This window comes from Gobio gobio (genome assembly GCF_949357685.1).
Source record: "Gobio gobio genome assembly, chromosome: 9".
Classification (NCBI taxonomy): Eukaryota; Metazoa; Chordata; class Actinopteri; order Cypriniformes; family Gobionidae; genus Gobio; species Gobio gobio.
In genome coordinates this window covers 481,358-503,218 of record NC_137115.1, presented here as the reverse complement: position 1 = coordinate 503,218, position 21,861 = coordinate 481,358, and positions in this window count along the sequence as shown.

Here is a 21,861-nt window from a genome sequence, read left to right as displayed (position 1 = left end):
GTGACCTCGACGTGATTTGAACACGCAACCTTCTGATCTGGAGTCAGACGCGCTACCGTTGCGCCACGAGGCCAGCATAACTGTCTTGTTGCTGAGCTTGTCGTTGAGTCTAGGAATGAGGATTCTTGATTTTCACAACAGGCTAGCACTGCATGAAGGGATTGCTTGACCTCAACATGATTTGAACACGCAACCTTCTGATCTGGAGTCAGACGCGCTACCGTTGCAACACGAGGTCCTGAATTGTGTTTCAGGGCATATGATTCCACAGGCATCTTCAATAGATTTCTCTTGGCACACATTTTTGTAGTTGTTTGGAGGATTTTGGTTTGTATGTACAGACTGGTTTTGTGTACATACAAACCGTTGCGCCATGAGGCCAGCATGCCTGTCTTGTTGCTGAGCTAGTTGTTGAGTCTAGGAATGAGGATTCGGGATTTTCACAAAAGGCTAGCACTGCACGAAGGGATTGCTTGACCTCGACGTGATTTGAACACGCAACATTCTGATCTGGAGTCAGACGCGCTACCGTTGCGCCACGAGGCCAGCATGACTGTCTTGTTGCTGAGCTAGTCGTTGAGTCTAGGAATGAGGATTCGTGATATTCACAAAAGGCTAGCACTGCACGAAGTGATTGCTTGACCCCGACGTGATTTGAACACGCAACCTTCTGATCTGGAGTCAGACGCGCTACCGTTGCGCCACGAGGCCAGCATGACTGTCTTGTTGCTGAGCTAGTCGTTGAGTCTAGGAATGAGGATTCGTGATATTCACAAAAGGCTAGCACTGCATGAAGTGATTGCTTGACCCCGACGTGATTTGAACACGCAACCTTCTGATCTGGAGTCAGACGCGCTACCGTTGCGCCACGAGGCCAGCATGACTGTCTTGTTGCTGAGCTAGTCGTTGAGTCCAGGAATGAGGATTCGTGATATTAACAAAAGGCTACCACTGCATGCAGTGATTGCTTGACCCCGACGTGATTTGAACACGCAATCTTCTGATCTGGAGTCAGACGCGCTACCGTTGCGCCACGAGGCCAGCCTGACTGTCTTGTTGCTGAGCTAGTCGTTGAGTCTAGGAATGAGGATTCGTGATATTCACAAAAGGCTAGCACTGCACGAAGGGATTGCTTGACCTCGACGTGATTTGAACACGCAACCTTCTGATCTGGAGTCAGACGCGCTACCGTTGCGCCACGAGGCCAGCATGACTGTCTTGTTGCTGAGCTAGTCGTTGAGTCTAGGAATGAGGATTCGTGATATTCACAAAAGGCTAGCACTGCATGAAGTGATTGCTTGACCCCGACGTGATTTGAACACGCAACCTTCTGATCTGGAGTCAGACGCGCTACCGTTGCGCCACGAGGCCAGCATGACTGTCTTGTTGCTGAGCTAGTCGTTGAGTCCAGGAATGAGGATTCGTGATATTAACAAAAGGCTACCACTGCATGCAGTGATTGCTTGACCCCGACGTGATTTGAACACGCAATCTTCTGATCTGGAGTCAGACGCGCTACCGTTGCGCCACGAGGGCAGCATTACTGTCTTGTTGCTGAGCTAGTCGCTGAGTCTAGGAATGAGGATTCGTGATATTCACAAAAGGCTAGCACTGCACGAAGGGATTGCTTGACCTCGACGTGATTTGAACACACAATCTTCTGATCTGGAGTCAGACGCGCTACCGTTGCGCCACGAGGTCCTGAATGGTGTTCCAGGGCATATGATTCCACAGGCATCTTCAATAGATTTCTCTTGGCACACATTTTTGTAGTTGTTTGGAGGATTTTGGTTTGTATTTACAGACTGGTTTTGTGTACATACAAACCGTTGCGCCACGAGGCCAGCATGCCTGTCTTGTTGCTGAGCTAGTTGTTGAGTCTAGGAATGAGGATTCCTGATTTTCACAAAAGGCTACCACATTTTTGTAGTTGTTTGGAGGATTTTGGTTTGTATGTACAGACTGGTTTTGTGACTACACAATTTTCGAGCAGTAGAAGAGATGGGGATAAAATATCAGACACAAGTCACATTGTAAACAGGTAGCGCTAGTACATGAAGAAGACAGTATTTGACGTCAACGTGAGTTAAACACGCAACCTTCTGATCTGGAGTCAGACGGGCTACCGTTGCGCCACGAGGCCAATATGACTGTCTTGTTGCTGAGCTAGTCGTTGAGTCTAGGAATGAGGATTCGGGATTTTCACAAAAGGCTAGCACTGCACGAAGGGATTGCTTGACCTCGACGTGATTTGAACACGCAACCTTCTGATCTGGAGTCAGACGCGCTACCGTTGCGCCACGAGGTCCTGAATTGTGTTTCAGGGCATATGATTCCAGAGGCATCTTCAATAGATTTCTCTTGGCACACATTTTTGTAGTTGTTTGGAGGATTTTGGTTTGTATGTACAGACTGGTTTTGTAACTACACAATTTTCGAGCAGTAGAAGAGATGGGGATAAAATATCAGACACAAGTCACATTTTAAACAGGTAGCGCTGGTACATGAAGAAGACAGTATTTGACCTCGACGTGATTTAAACACGCAACCTTCTGATCTGGAGTCAGACGCGCTACCGTTGCGCCACGAGGCCAGCATGACTGTCTTGTTGCTGAGCTAGTCGTTGAGTCTAGGAATGAGGATTCGTGATATTCACAAAAGGCTAGCACTGCATGAAGTGATTGCTTGACCCCGACGTGATTTGAACACGCAACCTTCTGATCTGGAGTCAGACGCGCTACCGTTGCGCCACGAGGCCAGCATGACTGTCTTGTTGCTGAGCTAGTCGTTGAGTCCAGGAATGAGGATTCGTGATATTAACAAAAGGCTACCACTGCATGCAGTGATTGCTTGACCCCGACGTGATTTGAACACGCAATCTTCTGATCTGGAGTCAGACGCGCTACCGTTGCGCCACGAGGCCAGCCTGACTGTCTTGTTGCTGAGCTAGTCGTTGAGTCTAGGAATGAGGATTCGTGATATTCACAAAAGGCTAGCACTGCACGAAGGGATTGCTTGACCTCGACGTGATTTGAACACGCAACCTTCTGATCTGGAGTCAGACGCGCTACCGTTGCGCCACGAGGCCAGCATGACTGTCTTGTTGCTGAGCTAGTCGTTGAGTCTAGGAATGAGGATTCGTGATATTCACAAAAGGCTAGCACTGCATGAAGTGATTGCTTGACCCCGACGTGATTTGAACACGCAACCTTCTGATCTGGAGTCAGACGCGCTACCGTTGCGCCACGAGGCCAGCATGACTGTCTTGTTGCTGAGCTAGTCGTTGAGTCCAGGAATGAGGATTCGTGATATTAACAAAAGGCTACCACTGCATGCAGTGATTGCTTGACCCCGACGTGATTTGAACACGCAATCTTCTGATCTGGAGTCAGACGCGCTACCGTTGCGCCACGAGGGCAGCATTACTGTCTTGTTGCTGAGCTAGTCGCTGAGTCTAGGAATGAGGATTCGTGATATTCACAAAAGGCTAGCACTGCACGAAGGGATTGCTTGACCTCGACGTGATTTGAACACACAATCTTCTGATCTGGAGTCAGACGCGCTACCGTTGCGCCACGAGGTCCTGAATGGTGTTCCAGGGCATATGATTCCACAGGCATCTTCAATAGATTTCTCTTGGCACACATTTTTGTAGTTGTTTGGAGGATTTTGGTTTGTATTTACAGACTGGTTTTGTGTACATACAAACCGTTGCGCCACGAGGCCAGCATGCCTGTCTTGTTGCTGAGCTAGTTGTTGAGTCTAGGAATGAGGATTCCTGATTTTCACAAAAGGCTACCACATTTTTGTAGTTGTTTGGAGGATTTTGGTTTGTATGTACAGACTGGTTTTGTGACTACACAATTTTCGAGCAGTAGAAGAGATGGGGATAAAATATCAGACACAAGTCACATTGTAAACAGGTAGCGCTAGTACATGAAGAAGACAGTATTTGACGTCAACGTGAGTTAAACACGCAACCTTCTGATCTGGAGTCAGACGGGCTACCGTTGCGCCACGAGGCCAATATGACTGTCTTGTTGCTGAGCTAGTCGTTGAGTCTAGGAATGAGGATTCGGGATTTTCACAAAAGGCTAGCACTGCACGAAGGGATTGCTTGACCTCGACGTGATTTGAACACGCAACCTTCTGATCTGGAGTCAGACGCGCTACCGTTGCGCCACGAGGTCCTGAATTGTGTTTCAGGGCATATGATTCCAGAGGCATCTTCAATAGATTTCTCTTGGCACACATTTTTGTAGTTGTTTGGAGGATTTTGGTTTGTATGTACAGACTGGTTTTGTAACTACACAATTTTCGAGCAGTAGAAGAGATGGGGATAAAATATCAGACACAAGTCACATTGTAAACAGGTAGCGCTGGTACATGAAGAAGACAGTATTTGACCTCGACGTGATTTAAACACGCAACCTTCTGATCTGGAGTCAGACGCGCTACCGTTGCGCCACGAGGCCAGCATGCCTGTCTTGTTGCTGAGCTAGTTGTTGAGTCTAGGAATGAGGATTCCTGATTTTCACAAAAGGCTACCACTGCATGAAGTGATTGCTTGACCCCGACGTGATTTGAACACGCAACCTTCTGATCTGGAGTCAGACGCGCTACCGTTGCGCCACGAGGTCCTGAATGGTGTTTCAGGGCATATGATTCCACAGGCATCTTCAATAGATTTCTCTTGGCACACATTTTTGTAGTTGTTTGGAGGATTTTGGTTTGTATGTACAGACTGGTTTTGTGTACATACAAACCGTTGCGCCACGAGGCCAGCATGCCTGTCTTGTTGCTGAGCTAGTTGTTGAGTCTAGGAATGAGGATTCCTGATTTTCACAAAAGGTTACCACTGCATGAAGTGATTGCTTGACCCCGACATGATTTGAACACGCAACCTTCTGATCTGGAGTCAGACGCGCTACCGTTGCGCCACGAGGCCAGCATGACTGCCTTGTTGCTGAGCTAGTCGTTGAGTCTAGGAATGAGGATTCGTGATTTTCACAAAAGGCTAGCACTGCACGAAGGGATTGCTTGACCTCAACATGATTTGAACAAGCAACCTTCTGATCTGGACTCAGACGCGCTACCGTTGCGCCAGGAGGCCAGCATAACTGTCTTGTTGCTGAGCTTGTCGTTGAGTCTAGGAATGAGGATTCAGGATTTTCACAAAAGGCTAGCACTGCACGAAGGGATTGCGTGACCACGACGTGATTTGAACACGCAACCTTCTGATCTGGAGTCAGACGCGCTACCGTTGCGCCACGAGGCCAGCATGACTGTCTTTTTGCTTAGCTAGTCGTTGAGTCTAGGAATGGGGATTCGTGATTTTCACAAAAGGCTAGCACTGCACGAAGGGATTGCTTGACCTCAACATGATTTGAACAAGCAACCTTCTGATCTGGACTCAGACGCGCTACCGTTGCGCCAGGAGGCCAGCATAACTGTCTTGTTGCTGAGCTTGTCGTTGAGTCTAGGAATGAGGATTCAGGATTTTCACAAAAGGCTAGCACTGCACGAAGGGATTGCTTGACCTCAACATGATTTGAACACGCAACCTTCTGATCTGGAGTCAGACGCGCTACCGTTGCGCCACGAGGTCCTGAATTGTGTTTCAGGGCATATGATTCCACAGGCATCTTCAATAGATTTCTCTTGGCACACATTTTTGTAGTTGTTTGGAGGATTTTGGTTTGTATGTACAGACTGGTTTTGTGTACATACAAACCGTTGCGCCATGAGGCCAGCATGCCTGTCTTGTTGCTGAGTCTAGGAATGAGGATTCGGGATTTTCACAACAGGCTAGCACTGCACGAAGGGATTGCTTGACCTCGACGTGATTTGAACACGCAACCTTCTGATCTGGAGTCAGACGCGCTACCGTTGCGCCACGAGGCCAGCATGACCGTCTTGTTGCTGAGCTTGTCGTTGATTCTAGGAATGAGGATTCGTGATTTTCACAAAAGGCTAGCACTGCACGAAGGGATTGCTTGAACTCTACGTGATTTGAAGACGCAACCTTCTGATCTGGAGTCAGACGCGCTACTGTTGCGCCACGAGGCCAGCATGACTGCCTTTTTGCTTAGCTAGTCGTTGAGTCTAGGAATGGGGATTCGTGATTTTCACAAAAGGCTAGCACTGCACGAAGGGATTGCTTGACCCCGACGTGATTTGAACACGCAACCTTCTGATCTGGAGTCAGACGCGCTACCGTTGCGCCACGAGGTCCTGAATGGTGTTTCAGGGCATATGATTCCACAGGCATCTTCAATAGATTTCTCTTGGCACACATTTTTGTAGTTGTTTGGAGGATTTTGGTTTGTATGTACAGACTGGTTTTGTAACTACACAATTTTCGAGCAGTAGAAGAGATGGGGATAAAATATCAGACACAAGTCACATTGTAAACAGGTAGAGATGGTGCATGAAGAAGCCAGTATTTGACCTCGACGTGATTTAAACACGCAACCTTCTGATGTGGAGTCAGACGCGCTACCGTTGCGCCACAAGGCCAGCATGCCTGTCTTGTTGCTGAGCTAGTTGTTGAGTCTAGGAATGAGGATTCCTGATTTTCACAAAAGGCTACCACTGCATGAAGTGATTGCTTGACCCCGACGTGATTTGAACACGCAACCTTCTGATCTGGAGTCAGACGCGCTACCGTTGCGCCACGAGGCCAGCATGACTGTCTTGTTGCTGAGCTAGTCGTTGAGTCTAGGAATGAGGATTCGTGATTTTCACAAAAGGCTAGCAATGCACGAGGTGATTGCTTGACCCCGACGTGATTTGAACACGCAACCTTCTGATCTGGAGTCAGACGCGCTACCGTTGCGCCACGAGGCCAGCATGACTGTCTTTTTGCTTAGCTAGTTGTTGAGTCTAGGAATGGGGATTCGTGATTTTCACAAAAGGCTAGCACTGCACGAAGGGATTGCTTGACCTCAACATGATTTGAACACGCAACCTTCTGATCTGGACTCAGACGCGCTACCGTTGCGCCAGGAGGCCAGCATAACTGTCTTGTTGCTGAGCTTGTCGTTGAGTCTAGGAATGAGGATTCAGGATTTTCACAAAAGGCTAGCACTGCACGAAGGGATTGCGTGACCTCGACGTGATTTGAACACGCAACCTTCTGATCTGGAGTCAGACGCGCTACCGTTGCGCCACGAGGCCAGCATAACTGTCTTGTTGCTGAGCTTGTCGTTGAGTCTAGGAATGAGGATTCTTGATTTTCACAAAAGGCTAGCACTGCATGAAGGGATTGCTTGACCTCAACATGATTTGAACACGCAACCTTCTGATCTGGAGTCAGACGCGCTACCGTTGCGCCACAAGGCCAGCATGACTGTCTTTTTGCTTAGCTAGTCGTTGAGTCTAGGAATGGGGATTCGTGATTTTCACAAAAGGCTAGCACTGCACGAAGGGATTGCTTGACCCCGACGTGATTTGAACACGCAACCTTCTGATCTGGAGTCAGACGCGCTACCGTTGCGCCAAGAGGTCCTGAATGGTGTTTCAGGGCATATGATTCCACAGGCATCTTCAATAGATTTCTCTTGGCACACATTTTTGTAGTTGTTTGGAGGATTTTGGTTTGTATGTACAGACTGGTTTTGTAACTACACAATTTTCGAGCAGTAGAAGAGATGGGGATAAAATATCAGACACAAGTCACATTGTAAACAGGTAGAGATGGTGCATGAAGAAGCCAGTATTTGACCTCGACGTGATTTGAACAAGCAACCTTCTGATCTGGACTCAGACGCGCTACCGTTGCGCCAGGAGGCCAGCATAACTGTCTTGTTGCTGAGCTTGTCGTTGAGTCTAGGAATGAGGATTCAGGATTTTCACAAAAGGCTAGCACTGCACGAAGGGATTGCGTGACCTCGACGTGATTTGAACACGCAACCTTCTGATCTGGAGTCAGACGCGCTACCGTTGCGCCACGAGGCCAGCATGACTGTCTTTTTGCTTAGCTAGTCGTTGAGTCTAGGAATGGGGATTCGTGATTTTCACAAAAGGCTAGCACTGCACGAAGGGATTGCTTGACCTCAACATGATTTGAACAAGCAACCTTCTGATCTGGACTCAGACGCGCTACCGTTGCGCCAGGAGGCCAGCATAACTGTCTTGTTGCTGAGCTTGTCGTTGAGTCTAGGAATGAGGATTCAGGATTTTCACAAAAGGCTAGCACTGCACGAAGGGATTGCTTGACCTCAACATGATTTGAACACGCAACCTTCTGATCTGGAGTCAGACGCGCTACCGTTGCGCCACGAGGTCCTGAATTGTGTTTCAGGGCATATGATTCCACAGGCATCTTCAATAGATTTCTCTTGGCACACATTTTTGTAGTTGTTTGGAGGATTTTGGTTTGTATGTACAGACTGGTTTTGTGTACATACAAACCGTTGCGCCATGAGGCCAGCATGCCTGTCTTGTTGCTGAGCTAGTTGTTGAGTCTAGGAATGAGGATTCGGGATTTTCACAAAAGGTTAGGACTGCACGAAGGGATTGCTTGACCTCGACGTGATTTGAACACGCAACCTTCTGATCTGGAGTCAGACGCGCTACCGTTGCGCCACGAGGCCAGCATGACCATCTTGTTGCTGAGCTTGTCGTTGATTCTAGGAATGAGGATTCGTGATTTTCACAAAAGGCTAGCACTGCACGAAGGGATAGCTTGACCTCTACGTGATTTGAAGACGCAACCTTCTGATCTGGAGTCAGACGCGCTACTGTTGCGCCACGAGGCCAGCATGCCTGTCTTGTTGCTGAGCTAGTTGTTGAGTCTAGGAATGAGGATTCGGGATTTTCACAAAAGGCTAGCACTGCACGAAGGGATTGCTTGACCTCTACGTGATTTGAACACGCAACCTTCTGATCTGGAGTCAGACGCGCTACCGTTGCGCCACGAGGCCAGCATGACCGTCTTGTTGCTGAGCTTGTCGTTGATTCTAGGAATGAGGATTCGTGATTTTCACAAAAGGCTAGCACTGCACGAAGGGATTGCTTGACCTCTACGTGATTTGAAGACGCAACCATCTGATCTGGACTCAGACGCGCTACCGTTGCGCCAGGAGGCCAGCATAACTGTCTTGTTGCTGAGCTTGTCGTTGAGTCTAGGAATGAGGATTCAGGATTTTCACAAAAGGCTAACACTGCACGAAGGGATTGCGTGACCTCGACGTGATTTGAACACGCAACCTTCTGATCTGGAGTCAGACGCGCTACCGTTGCGCCACGAGGCCAGCATAACTGTCTTGTTGCTGAGCTTGTCGTTGAGTCTAGGAATGGGGATTCGTGATTTTCACAAAAGGCTAGCACTGCACGAAGGGATTGCTTGACCCCGACGTGATTTGAACACGCAACCTTCTGATCTGGAGTCAGACGCGCTACCGTTGCGCCACGAGGTCCTGAATGGTGTTTCAGGGCATATGATTCCACAGGCATCTTCAATAGATTTCTCTTGGCACACATTTTTGTAGTTGTTTGGAGGATTTTGGTTTGTATGTACAGACTGGTTTTGTGTACATACAAACCGTTGCGCCACGAGGCCAGCATGCCTGTCTTGTTGCTGAGCTAGTTGTTAAGTCTAGGAATGAGGATTCGTGATTTTCACAAAAGGCTAGCACTGCACGAAGTGATTGCTTGACCCCGACGTGATTTGAACACGCAACCTTCTGATCTGGACTCAGACGCGCTACCGTTGCGCCAGGAGGCCAGCATAACTGTCTTGTTGCTGAGCTTGTCGTTGAGTCTAGGAATGAGGATTCTTGATTTTCACAAAAGGCTAGCACTGCACGAAGGGATTGCTTGACCTCAACATGATTCGAATACGCAACCTTCTGATCTGGAGTCAGACGCGCTACCGTTGCGCCACGAGGCCAGCATGACTGTCTTGTTGCTGAGCTAGTCGTTGAGTCTAGGAATGAGGATTCTTGATTTTCACAAAAGGCTAGCACTGCACGAAGGGATTGCTTGACCTCAACATGATTCGAATACGCAACCTTCTGATCTGGAGTCAGACGTGCTACCGTTGCGCCATGAGGCCAGCATGACTGTCTTGTTGCTGAGCTAGTCGTTGAGTCTAGGAATGAGGATTCGTGATATTCACAAAAGGCTACCACTGCATGAAGTGATTGCTTGACCCCGACGTGATTTGAACACGCAACCTTCTGATCTGGAGTCAGACGCGCTACCGTTGCGCCACGAGGCCAGCATGACTGTCTTGTTGCTGAGCTAGTCGTTGAGTCTAGGAATGAGGATTCGTGATATTCACAAAAGGCTACCACTGCATGAAGTGATTGCTTGACCCCGACGTGATTTGAACACGCAACCTTCTGATCTGGAGTCAGACGCGCTACCGTTGCGCCACGAGGCCAGCATGACTGTCTTGTTGCTGAGCTTGTCGTTGAGTCTAGGAATGAGGATTCAGGATTTTCACAAAAGGCTAGCACTGCACGAAGGGATTGCGTGACCTCGACGTGATTTGAACACGCAACCTTCTGATCTGGAGTCAGACGCGCTACCGTTGCGCCACGAGGCCAGCATAACTGTCTTGTTGCTGAGCTTGTCGTTGAGTCTAGGAATGAGGATTCTTGATTTTCACAAAAGGCTAGCACTGCATGAAGGGATTGCTTGACCTCAACATGATTTGAACACGCAACCTTCTGATCTGGAGTCAGACGCGCTACCGTTGCAACACGAGGTCCTGAATTGTGTTTCAGGGCATATGATTCCACAGGCATCTTCAATAGATTTCTCTTGGCACACATTTTTGTAGTTGTTTGGAGGATTTTGGTTTGTATGTACAGACTGGTTTTGTGTACATACAAACCGTTGCGCCATGAGGCCAGCATGCCTGTCTTGTTGCTGAGCTAGTTGTTGAGTCTAGGAATGAGGATTCGGGATTTTCACAAAAGGCTAGCACTGCACGAAGGGATTGCTTGACCTCGACGTGATTTGAACACGCAACCTTCTGATCTGGAGTCAGACGCGCTACCGTTGCGCCACGAGGCCAGCATGACTGTCTTGTTGCTGAGCTAGTCGTTGAGTCTAGGAATGAGGATTCGTGATATTCACAAAAGGCTACCACTGCATGAAGTGATTGCTTGACCCCGACATTATTTGAACACGCAACCTTCTGATGTGGAGTCAGACGCGCTACAGTTGCGCCACGAGGCCAGCATGCCTGTCTTGTTGCTGAGCTAGTTGTTGAGTCTAGGAATGAGGATTCCTGATTTTCACAAAAGGCTACCACTGCATGAAGTGATTGCTTGACCCCGACGTGATTTGAACACGCAACCTTCTGATCTGGAGTCAGACGCGCTACCGTTGCGCCACGAGGCCGGAATGACTGTCTTGTTGCTGAGCTAGTCGTTGAGTCTAGGAATGAGGATTCGTGATTTTCACAAAAGGCTAGCAATGCACGAGGTGATTGCTTGACCCCGACGTGATTTGAACACGCAACCTTCTGATCTGGAGTCAGACGCGCTACCGTTGCGCCACGAGGCCAGCATGACTGTCTTTTTGCTTAGCTAGTCGTTGAGTCTAGGAATGGGGATTCGTGATTTTCACAAAAGGCTAGCACTGCACGAAGCGATTGCTTGACCTCAACATGATTTGAACACGCAACCTTCTGATCTGGACTCAGACGCGCTACCGTTGCGCCAGGAGGCCAGCATAACTGTCTTGTTGCTGAGCTTGTCGTTGAGTCTAGGAATGAGGATTCAGGATTTTCACAAAAGGCTAGCACTGCACGAAGGGATTGCGTGACATCGACGTGATTTGAACACGCAACCTTCTGATCTGGAGTCAGACGCGCTACCGTTGCGCCACGAGGCCAGCATAACTGTCTTGTTGCTGAGCTTGTCGTTGAGTCTAGGAATGAGGATTCTTGATTTTCACAAAAGGCTAGCACTGCATGAAGGGATTGCTTGACCTCAACATGATTTGAACACGCAACCTTCTGATCTGGAGTCAGACGGGCTACCGTTGCAACACGAGGTCCTGAATTGTGTTTCAGGGCATATGATTCCACAGGCATCTTCAATAGATTTCTCTTGGCACACATTTTTGTAGTTGTTTGGAGGATTTCGGTTTGTATGTACAGACTGGTTTTGTGTACATACAAACCGTTGCGCCATGAGGCCAGCATGCCTGTCTTGTTGCTGAGCTAGTTGTTGAGTCTAGGAATGAGGATTCGGGATTTTCACAAAAGGCTAGCACTGCACGAAGGGATTGCTTGACCTCGACGTGATTTGAACACGCAACCTTCTGATCTGGAGTCAGACGCGCTACCGTTGCGCCACGAGGCCAGCATGACTGTCTTGTTGCTGAGCTAGTCGTTGAGTCTAGGAATGAGGATTCGTGATATTCACAAAAGGCTACCACTGCATGAAGTGATTGCTTGACCCCGACGTGATTTGAACACGCAACCTTCTGATCTGGAGTCAGACGCGCTACCGTTGCGCCACGAGGCCAGCATGACTGTCTTGTTGCTGAGCTAGTCGTTGAGTCCAGGAATGAGGATTCGTGATATTAACAAAAGGCTACCACTGCATGCAGTGATTGCTTGACCCCGACATGATTTGAACACGCAACCTTCTGATCTGGAGTCAGACGCGCTACCGTTGCGCCACGAGGTCCTGAATGGTGTTCCAGGGCATATGATTCCACAGGCATCTTCAATAGATTTCTCTTGGCACACATTTTTGTAGTTGTTTGGAGGATTTTGGTTTGTATTTACAGACTGGTTTTGTGTACATACAAACCGTTGCGCCACGAGGCCAGCATGCCTGTCTTGTTGCTGAGCTAGTTGTTGAGTCTAGGAATGAGGATTCCTGATTTTCACAAAAGGCTACCACATTTTTGTAGTTGTTTGGAGGATTTTGGTTTGTATGTACAGACTGGTTTTGTGACTACACAATTTTCGAGCAGTAGAAGAGATGGGGATAAAATATCAGACACAAGTCACATTGTAAACAGGTAGCGCTGGTACATGAAGAAGACAGTATTTGACGTCAACGTGAGTTAAACACGCAACCTTCTGATCTGGAGTCAGACGGGCTACCGTTGCGCCACGAGGCCAATATGACTGTCTTGTTGCTGAGCTAGTCGTTGAGTCTAGGAATGAGGATTCGGGATTTTCACAAAAGGCTAGCACTGCACGAAGGGATTGCTTGACCTCGACGTGATTTGAACACGCAACCTTCTGATCTGGAGTCAGACGCGCTACCGTTGCGCCACGAGGTCCTGAATTGTGTTTCAGGGCATATGATTCCAGAGGCATCTTCAATAGATTTCTCTTGGCACACATTTTTGTAGTTGTTTGGAGGATTTTGGTTTGTATGTACAGACTGGTTTTGTAAATACACAATTTTCGAGCAGTAGAAGAGATGGGGATAAAATATCAGACACAAGTCACATTGTAAACAGGTAGCGCTGGTACATGAAGAAGACAGTATTTGACCTCGACGTGATTTAAACACGCAACCTTCTGATCTGGAGTCAGACGCGCTACCGTTGCGCCACGAGGCCAGCATGCCTGTCTTGTTGCTGAGCTAGTTGTTGAGTCTAGGAATGAGGATTCGTGATTTTCACAAAAGGCTAGCAATGCACGAGGTGATTGCTTGACCCCGACGTGATTTGAACACGCAACCTTCTGATCTGGAGTCAGACGCGCTACCGTTGCGCCACGAGGCCAGCATGACTGTCTTTTTGCTTAGCTAGTCGTTGAGTCTAGGAATGGGGATTCGTGATTTTCACAAAAGGCTAGCACTGCACGAAGGGATTGCGTGACCTCGACGTGATTTGAACACGCAACCTTCTGATCTGGAGTCAGACGCGCTACCGTTGCGCCACGAGGCCAGCATAACTGTCTTGTTGCTGAGCTTGTCGTTGAGTCTAGGAATGAGGATTCTTGATTTTCACAACAGGCTAGCACTGCATGAAGGGATTGCTTGACCTCAACATGATTTGAACACGCAACCTTCTGATCTGGAGTCAGACGCGCTACCGTTGCAACACGAGGTCCTGAATTGTGTTTCAGGGCATATGATTCCACAGGCATCTTCAATAGATTTCTCTTGGCACACATTTTTGTAGTTGTTTGGAGGATTTTGGTTTGTATGCACAGACTGGTTTTGTGTACATACAAACCGTTGCGCCATGAGGCCAGCATGCCTGTCTTGTTGCTGAGCTAGTCGTTGAGTCCAGGAATGAGGATTCGTGATATTAACAAAAGGCTACCACTGCATGCAGTGATTGCTTGACCCCGACGTGATTTGAACACGCAACCTTCTGATCTGGAGTCAGACGCGCTACCGTTGCGCCACGAGGCCAGCATGACTGTCTTGTTGCTGAGCTAGTCGCTGAGTCTAGGAATGAGGATTCGTGATTTTCACAAAAGGCTAGCACTGCACGAAGGGATTGCTTGACCTCGACGTGATTTGAACACGCAATCTTCTGATCTGGAGTCAGACGCGCTACCCTTGCGCCACGAGGTCCTGAATGGTGTTCCAGGGCATATGATTCCACAGGCATCTTCAATAGATTTCTCTTGGCACACATTTTTGTAGTTGTTTGGAGGATTTTGGTTTGTATTTACAGACTGGTTTTGTGTACATACAAACCGTTGCGCCACGAGGCCAGCATGCCTGTCTTGTTGCTGAGCTAGTTGTTGAGTCTAGGAATGAGGATTCCTGATTTTCACAAAAGGCTACCACATTTTTGTAGTTGTTTGGAGGATTTTGGTTTGTATGTACAGACTGGTTTTGTGACTACACAATTTTCGAGCAGTAGAAGAGATGGGGATAAAATATCAGACACAAGTCACATTGTAAACAGGTAGCGCTGGTACATGAAGAAGACAGTATTTGACGTCAACGTGAGTTAAACACGCAACCTTCTGATCTGGAGTCAGACGGGCTACCGTTGCGCCACGAGGCCAATATGACTGTCTTGTTGCTGAGCTAGTCGTTGAGTCTAGGAATGAGGATTCGGGATTTTCACAAAAGGCTAGCACTGCACGAAGGGATTGCTTGACCTCGACGTGATTTGAACACGCAACCTTCTGATCTGGAGTCAGACGCGCTACCGTTGCGCCACGAGGTCCTGAATTTTGTTTCAGGGCATATGATTCCAGAGGCATCTTCAATAGATTTCTCTTGGCACACATTTTTGTAGTTGTTTGGAGGATTTTGGTTTGTATGTACAGACTGGTTTTGTAACTACACAATTTTCGAGCAGTAGAAGAGATGGGGATAAAATATCAGACACAAGTCACATTGTAAACAGGTAGCGCTGGTACATGAAGAAGACAGTATTTGACCTCGACGTGATTTAAACACGCAACCTTCTGATCTGGAGTCAGACGCGCTACCGTTGCGCCACGAGGCCAGCATGCCTGTCTTGTTGCTGAGCTAGTTGTTGAGTCTAGGAATGAGGATTCCTGATTTTCACAAAAGGCTACCACTGCATGAAGTGATTGCTTGACCCCGACGTGATTTGAACACGCAACCTTCTGATCTGGAGTCAGACGCGCTACCGATGCGCCACAAGGTCCTGAATGGTGTTTCAGGGCATATGATTCCACAGGCATCTTCAATAGATTTCTCTTGGCACACATTTTTGTAGTTGTTTGGAGGATTTTGGTTTGTATGTACAGACTGGTTTTTTGTACATACAAACCGTTGCGCCACGAGGCCAGCATAACTGTCTTGTTGCTGAGCTAGTCGCTGAGTCTAGGAATGAGGATTCGTGATTTTCACAAAAGGCTAGCACTGCACGAAGGGATTGCTTGACCTCGACGTGATTTGAACACGCAACCTTCTGATCTGGAGTCAGACGCGCTACCGTTGCGCCACGAGGTCCTGAATTGTGTTTCAGGGCATATGATTCCAGAGGCATCTTCAATAGATTTCTCTTGGCACACATTTTTGTAGTTGTTTGGAGGATTTTGGTTTGTATGTACAGACTGGTTTTGTAACTACACAATTTTCGAGCAGTAGAAGAGATGGGGATAAAATATCAGACACAAGTCACATTGTAAACAGGTAGCGCTGGTACATGAAGAAGACAGTATTTGACCTCGACGTGATTTAAACACGCAACCTTCTGATCTGGAGTCAGACGCGCTACCGTTGCGCCACGAGGCCAGCATGCCTGTCTTGTTGCTGAGCTAGTTGTTGAGTCTAGGAATGAGGATTCGTGATTTTCACAAAAGGCTAGCAATGCATGAGGTGATTGCTTGACCCCGAGGTGATTTGAACACGCAACCTTCTGATCTGGAGTCAGACGCGCTACCGTTGCACCACGAGGCCAGCATGACTGTCTTTTTGCTTAGCTAGTCGTTGAGTCTAGGAATGGGGATTCGTGATTTTCACAAAAGGCTAGCACTGCACGAAGGGATTGCTTGACCTCAACATGATTTGAACACGCAACCTTCTGATCTGGACTCAGACACGCTACCGTTGCGCCAGGAGGCCAGCATAACTGTCTTGTTGCTGAGCTTGTCGTTGAGTCTAGGAATGAGGATTCAGGATTTTCACAAAAGGCTAGCACTGCACGAAGGGATTGCGTGACCTCGACGTGATTTGAACACGCAACCTTCTGATCTGGAGTCAGACGCGCTACCGTTGCGCCACGAGGCCAGCATAACTGTCTTGTTGCTGAGCTTGTCGTTGAGTCTAGGAATGAGGATTCTTGATTTTCACAACAGGCTAGCACTGCATGAAGGGATTGCTTGACCTCAACATGATTTGAACACGCAACCTTCTGATCTGGACTCAGACGCGCTACCGTTGCGCCAGGAGGCCAGCATAACTGTCTTGTTGCTGAGCTTGTCGTTGAGTCTAGGAATGAGGATTCTTGATTTTCACAAAAGGCTAGCACTGCACGAAGGGATTGCTTGACCTCAACATGATTCGAATACGCAACCTTCTAATCTGGAGTCAGACGCGCTACCGTTGCGCCACGAGGTCCTGAATGGTGTTTCAGGGCATATGATTCCACAGGCATCTTCAATAGATTTCTCTTGGCACACATTTTTGTAGTTGTTTGGAGGATTTTGGTTTGTATGTACAGACTGGTTTTGTGTACATACAAACCGTTGCGCCACGAGGCCAGCATGCCTGTCTTGTTGCTGAGCTAGTTGTTGAGTCTAGGAATGAGGATTCCTGATTTTCACAAAAGGCTACCACTGCATGAAGTGATTGCTTGACCCCGACATGATTTGAACACGCAACCTTCTGATCTGGAGTCAGACGCGCTACCGTTGCGCCACGAGGCCAGCATGACTGTCTTGTTGCTGAGCTAGTCGTTGAGTCTAGGAATGAGGATTCGTGATTTTCACAAAAGGCTAGCACTGCACGAAGGGATTGCTTGACCTCAACATGATTTGAACAAGCAACCTTCTGATCTGGACTCAGACGCGCTACCGTTGCGCCAGGAGGCCAGCATAACTGTCTTGTTGCTGAGCTTGTCGTTGAGTCTAGGAATGAGGATTCAGGATTTTCACAAAAGGCTAGCACTGCACGAAGGGATTGCGTGACCTCGACGTGATTTGAACACACAACCTTCTGATCTGGAGTCAGACGCGCTACCGTTGCGCCACGAGGCCAGCATGACTGTCTTTTTGCTTAGCTAGTCGTTGAGTCTAGGAATGGGGATTCGTGATTTTCACAAAAGGCTAGCACTGCACGAAGGGATTGCTTGACCTCAACATGATTTGAACAAGCAACCTTCTGATCTGGACTCAGACGCGCTACCGTTGCGCCAGGAGGCCAGCATAACTGTCTTGTTGCTGAGCTTGTCGTTGAGTCTAGGAATGAGGATTCAGGATTTTCACAAAAGGCTAGCACTGCACGAAGGGATTGCTTGACCTCAACATGATTCGAATACGCAACCTTCTAATCTGGAGTCAGACGCGCTACCGTTGCGCCACGAGGTCCTGAATGGTGTTTCAGGGCATATGATTCCACAGGCATCTTCAATAGATTTCTCTTGGCACACATTTGTAGTTGTTTGGAGGATTTTGGTTTGTATGTACAGACTGGTTTTGTGTACATACAAACCGTTGCGCCATGAGGCCAGCATGCCTGTCTTGTTGCTGAGCTAGTTGTTGAGTCTAGGAATGAGGATTCGGGATTTTCACAAAAGGCTAGCACTGCACGAAGGGATTGCTTGACCTCGACGTGATTTGAACACGCAACCTTCTGATCTGGAGTCAGACGCGCTACCGTTGCGCCACGAGGCCAGCATGACCGTCTTGTTGCTGAGCTTGTTGTTGATTCTAGGAATGAGGATTCGGGATTTTCACAAAAGGCTAGCACTGCACGAAGGGATTGCTTGACCTCTACGTGATTTGAAGACGCAACCTTCTGATCTGGAGTCAGACGCGCTACTGTTGCGCCACGAGGCCAGCATGACTGTCTTTTTGCTTAGCTAGTCGTTGAGTCTAGGAATGGGGATTCGTGATTTTCACAAAAGGCTAGCACTGCACGAAGGGATTGCTTGACCCCGACGTGATTTGAACACGCAACCTTCTGATCTGGAGTCAGACGCGCTACCGTTGCGCCACGAGGTCCTGAATGGTGTTTCAGGGCATATGATTCCACAGGCATCTTCAATAGATTTCTCTTGGCACACATTTTTGTAGTTGTTTGGAGGATTTTGGTTTGTATGTACAGACTGGTTTTGTGTACATACAAACCGTTGCTCCACGAGGCCAGCATGCCTGTCTTGTTGCTGAGCTAGTTGTTAAGTCTAGGAATGAGGATTCGTGATTTTCACAAAAGGCTAGCACTGCACGAAGTGATTGCTTGACCCCGACGTGATTTGAACACGCAACCTTCTGATCTGGACTCAGACGCGCTACAGTTGCGCCAGGAGGCCAGCATAACTGTCTTGTTGCTGAGCTTGTCGTTGAGTCTAGGAATGAGGATTCTTGATTTTCACAAAAGGCTAGCACTGCACGAAGGGATTGCTTGACCTCAACATGATTCGAATACGCAACCTTCTAATCTGTAGTCAGACGCGCTACCGTTGCGCCACGAGGTCCTGAATGGTGTTTCAGGGCATATGATTCCACAGGCATCTTCAATAGATTTCTCTTGGCACACATTTTTGTAGTTGTTTGGAGGATTTTGGTTTGTATGTACAGACTGGTTTTGTGTACATACAAACCGTTGCGCCATGAGGCCAGCATGCCTGTCTTGTTGCTGAGCTAGTTGTTGAGTCTAGGAATGAGGATTCGGGATTTTCACAAAAGGCTAGCACTGCACGAAGGGATTGCTTGACCTCGACGTGATTTGAACACGCAACCTTCTGATCTGGAGTCAGACGCGCTACCGTTGCGCCACGAGGCCAGCATGACTGTCTTGTTGCTGAGCTAGTCGTTGAGTCTAGGAATGAGGATTCGTGATATTCACAAAAGGCTACCACTGCATGAAGTGATTGCTTGACCCCGACGTGATTTGAACACGCAACCTTCTGATCTGGAGTCAGACGCGCTACCGTTGCGCCACGAGGCCAGCATAACTGTCTTGTTGCTGAGCTTGTCGTTGAGTCTAGGAATGAGGATTCAGGATTTTCACAAAACGATAGCACTGCACGAGGTGATTGCGTGACCTCGACGTGATTTGAACACGCAACCTTCTGATCTGGAGTCAGACGCGCTACCGTTGCGCCACGAGGCCAATATGACTGTCTTGTTGCTGAGCTAGTCGTTGAGTCTAGGAATGAGGATTCGGGATTTTCACAAAAGGCGAGCACTGCACGAAGGGATTGCTTGACCTCGACGTGATTTGAACACGCAACCTTCTGATCTGGAGTCAGACGCGCTACCGTTGCGCCACGAGGCCGGAATGACTCTCTTGTTGCTGAGCTAGTCGTTGAGTCTAGGAATGAGGATTCGTGATTTTCACAAAAGGCTAGCAATGCACGAGGTGATTGCTTGACCCCGACGTGATTTGAACACGCAACCTTCTGATCTGGAGTCAGACGCGCTACCGTTGCGCCACGAGGCCAGCATGACTGTCTTTTTGCTTAGCTAGTCGTTGAGTCTAGGAATGGGGATTCGTGATTTTCACAAAAGGCTAGCACTGCACGAAGGGATTGCTTGACCTCAACATGATTTGAACACGCAACCTTCTGATCTGGACTCAGACGCGCTACCGTTGCGCCAGGAGGCCAGCATAACTGTCTTGTTGCTGAGCTAGTCGTTGAGTCTAGGAATGAGGATTCAGGATTTTCACAAAAGGCTAGCACTGCACGAAGGGATTGCGTGACCTCGACGTGATTTGAACACGCAACCTTCTGATCTGGAGTCAGACGCGCTACCGTTGCGCCACGAGGCCAGCATAACTGTCTTGTTGCTGAGCTTGTCGTTGAGTCTAGGAATGAGGATTCTTGATTTTCACAAAAGGCTAGCACTGCATGAAGGGATTGCTTGACCTCAACATGATTTGAACACGCAACCTTCTGATCTGGAGTCAGACGCGCTGTTTCAGGGCATATGATTCCACAGGCATCTTCAATAGATTTCTCTTGGCACACATTTTTGTAGTTGTTTGGAGGATTTTGGTTTGTATGTACAGACTGGTTTTGTGTACATACAAACCGTTGCGCCATGAGGCCAGCATGCCTGTCTTGTTGCTGAGCTAGTTGTTGAGTCTAGGAATGAGGATTCGGGATTTTCACAAAAGGCTAGCACTGCACGAAGGGATTGCTTGACCTCGACGTGATTTGAACACGCAACCTTCTGATCTGGAGTCAGACGCGCTACCGTTGCGCCACGAGGCCAGCATAACTGTCTTGTTGCTGAGCTAGTCGTTGAGTCTAGGAATGAGGATTCGTGATATTCACAAAAGGCTACCACTGCATGAAGTGATTGCTTGACCCCGACGTGATTTGAACACGCAACCTTCTGATCTGGAGTCAGACGCGCTACCGTTGCGCCACGAGGCCAGCATGACTGTCTTGTTGCTGAGCTAGTCGTTGAGTCTAGGAATGAGGATTCGTGATTTTCACAAAAGGCTAGCACTGCACGAAGGGATTGCTTGACCTCAACATGATTTGAACAAGCAACCTTCTGATCTGGACTCAGACGCGCTACCGTTGCGCCAGGAGGCCAGCATAACTGTCTTGTTGCTGAGCTTGTCGTTGAGTCTAGGAATGAGGATTCAGGATTTTCACAAAAGGCTAGCACTGCACGAAGGGATTGCGTGACCTCGACGTGATTTGAACACGCAACCTTCTGATCTGGAGTCAGACGCGCTACCGTTGCGCCACGAGGCCAGCATGACTGTCTTTTTGCTTAGCTAGTCGTTGAGTCTAGGAATGGGGATTCGTGATTTTCACAAAAGGCTAGCACTGCACGAAGGGATTGCTTGACCTCAACATGATTTGAACAAGCAACCTTCTGATCTGGACTCAGACGCGCTACCGTTGCGCCAGGAGGCCAGCATAACTGTCTTGTTGCTGAGCTTGTCGTTGAGTCTAGGAATGAGGATTCAGGATTTTCACAAAAGGCTAGCACTGCACGAAGGGATTGCTTGACCTCAACATGATTCGAATACGCAACCTTCTAATCTGGAGTCAGACGCGCTACCGTTGCGCCACGAGGTCCTGAATGGTGTTTCAGGGCATATGATTCCACAGGCATCTTCAATAGATTTCTCTTGGCACACATTTTTGTAGTTGTTTGGAGGATTTTGGTTTGTATGTACAGACTGGTTTTGTGTACATACAAACCGTTGCGCCATGAGGCCAGCATGCCTGTCTTGTTGCTGAGCTAGTTGTTGAGTCTAGGAATGAGGATTCGGGATTTTCACAAAAGGCTAGCACTGCACG